Raw genomic sequence first — 3,199 nt, 5'->3', positions numbered from 1 at the left:
GGTGTTTCATTCTGTTGTACATAGTTTCGCTATGAGTTGGAACTCAACTCAATAGCACCTAACAACTGATTGTCCGGCCTTTCTTCCAAGGTTACTCTGAGTGGACTCCAGCCTCCAATCTTTCAGTTAGTTGCTGAGCATGTTAACTGTTTGCACCACCCAGGGACTCCAATATCTTCTTAACAGTGAGAAAATAGAATTTCTCCTTAAAATCTCTCCTTACACTTAAAATTTCACAGGTTCCCAGTTTCCGTGTGCTGTGGACTTCTACCATATTTTTTGCACTTTGGTCTCTGACAGTGTGCTTACTCATGGGATTCCTATTTGATGGACCAGTGTTTGATAGCCAGTGGTTGGTAAAAAGACTCGTGCTTAAGACAATCAAGGAAAACTTATTCACAAACCAGATATTCTCCAAAGGATCAGAACTGGCCATCCACCCAAGAAAATTCTCTTCTTGAGAAGAAATCTCTTAGAACAGCCAAAATTAGAGATGAGAAAACCATTTACAAAGTATGTCAAGAATATTAGTCAAAACTCTTGATTTCAAGTGACATAAACCAAATTGTGCAAATGGTTAATGATCTCAGCTGCTAAGCAAAAGGTTGGAGGCTCAGGTCTATCCAGGGCCACCTCAGAAGAAAGACCTGGTGATCTGCTTCCAAAAAATCAGTCACTGAAAACTCTGTGGAGCAAAGTTCTGCTTTGACACACACGGGGTTGCCATGAGTCAGAACTGATCCAGTAGTAACCAGTACTGGCACATGGAGAGAAGGGCTATTTTCCAACGTTCTAACAACAGCCACAAGCCTGATGCCCCTGAACCAATGCATCTGTAAAATTTTTTATCTTAATTATAAATTTTATATTTGTTATATATTTAGAGATGAGCAGAGGACAGGGACACATGATGCTGTGATAGTCCACACAGGGATCACATTCCTATTTTCTACCGTATGCTAATTTCCACAGCAATTTCTATCAACTTATATGAAGGTTTTTCTCTCCATTAGTTGTATTTAAATTTCTCTTTAGAATTTTGACTATTCGCTTTCACTTAAATTCCCAGGGTCTACAGTATTTGAGGCCTGGAGTGGTTTTTATCTCCTTCATACAATTTTTGACCTACAAAACCATCGATTTCATATGGTTTGTCCTAATAAAAATTAGGATATTGGTTGGACTGCTTTAACAGAGAGCAAAATACCAGTGGTTTAAAGAAGACAAAAAGTATATTTTTCTCACATAAAAACCTACGCTGGTATTCAGTCTGGGAATAGAAAGCCTTGCTCCATGAGGTCATCCAATGACCCAGATTCCTTCTATTTAGTTTTTCCGCCATCCCCTTATGGACAGGGTCAAAGCTGACACTGTTCTGGTGGAAAAGGGAAGAGTAAGTGGGGGATTAGCAGTTTCTTTCAAGGACATGACCCAGAATTACTTGCATCTGTTCCACTGGCCCAGAACTTAGTCATATGCAACACCTGATTATAAGAGATGCAAGAAAACGTAAGGTCTAGTTGAGTGGGAACTTCCCAGGAGAAACTCAGGAGGGTCTATTAGTAAAAGAAAAAGAGAAAAATGAATATTGGAGGGCAATTAATAGTTTTTGTCATAACTTTGTACTAACTAAAGAGAAATTTGAGGGGAAAAAGTCAATTTAGAACTCAGGAGAAGGAGAAGAAAGGGAAAATAAAATGTATTATGAAGGTATTTATGTGCTATATGTTTCATATGGAAATGCTGGTGGGGTAGTGGATAAGAGCTACAGCTGCTAACCAAAAGGTTGGCAGTTCAAATCCACCAGGTGCTTCTTGGAAACTCTATGGGGCAGTTCTACTCTGTCCTGTAGGGCTGCTATAAGTCGGAATTGACTCGACTGCAACGTATTTGGTTTTTTGGGTTTTACGTTTTATATATAACAATCATAAAAATTATTATTAACCTTATCTTATAAAGACACTAAAGGTCAAAGACAATAAAGATCTTGGCCAAAAGACACAAAATCATATATTGCAAAGCTTAGTTTCAAACCTAAGTTCTTCCATATTGGTGCCCTTCATTAACTCTTCCTAACACAGGTAGCAGCAGTGCCTCCACATTGCATGTGCCAGCTGTGAGCTCACAAGCCAAACGTAAAATAAGGGAATTTGACACCAAAGTTGAAGTTGAAGAACTTTCACCTCCCATAGATTTTCAAGTCCATGTTTCCGTACCTAACAGAATCATATTAAAATGTCTCTTGAAATTGAAAGACTTCGGATCTAATCTAAAAATTTAATTTTCTCACTTTATAATTGAGAAACCTAAGGCTGGGTACCGTGATTAAAGGCCTGTCTAACTATTTTGTGGTCATGTCTACATCTGAAGTGTCAGACATCCCAGAGTTCCTGCTCTGAGGGAGCTCACAGTTTATTGGGGGGAAGAAAACTATAGAAATCCGATATAACGCTATTTGAAGAGTCTCCATGCCTACCAGTACCTACCTGGGTGATGTAAATGGTTTATGCACTTGGCTGCTAACCAGAAGGTTGGAAGTTTGAATCCACCCAGAGGTGCCTGGGAAAAAAGGCCTGGTGATCTAATTCAGAAAAATCAGACATTGAAAACCCTGTGGAGCACAGTTCTGCTCTGGCACACATGAGGTCACCATGAGTCAGAATCAACCTGATAGCAAGCGATGTTTGTACCATGCCTACAGTAAAGGGTCAGGTATACTCAGTGCCCAGAGAAGGGAGGTAGGCAAGATGTCAATGGTTGAACAGAGATTAGAATCCAGATCTCCACTGCAATACATAAAACTTGATTTGTCTGTGATATATAAGAAGAGATTTAAGCAGGATAAGTCTTCTGGCACCCTAATTTAAAAAATGGGTATAATTTTTGACCAGCCAACTATCTTTTTTTTTTTTTTCAACTATCTAGAAAGCGGTTTTTATTGCCCCTCAGAAAAACCTTTTCCATTATACAGCTCAGGAGTCAAAGTCTCAAGCAGTAAACTGATGCAAAATGGATTTTCTAAAAGGTAGAATTAGGAGTATTTGATCTCTAATCTCAAGAGTACAATTTCTATTTTATATATATTCCCAATAAATTAAGTGCAGAATACTCTAGTGTTAAGATTTGAAGCTCTTGAGTAAAACCAATCTGCCCCTGGTGGTGCAGCGGTTAAGCACTTGGCGGCTAACCAAAAGGTTGG

The sequence above is a fragment of the Elephas maximus genome, chromosome 7, assembly GCF_024166365.1.
Source record: "Elephas maximus indicus isolate mEleMax1 chromosome 7, mEleMax1 primary haplotype, whole genome shotgun sequence".
Lineage (NCBI taxonomy): Eukaryota > Metazoa > Chordata > Mammalia > Proboscidea > Elephantidae > Elephas > Elephas maximus.
The sequence above is the reverse complement of the archived record's forward strand: the minus strand, read 5'-3'. Positions refer to the sequence as shown.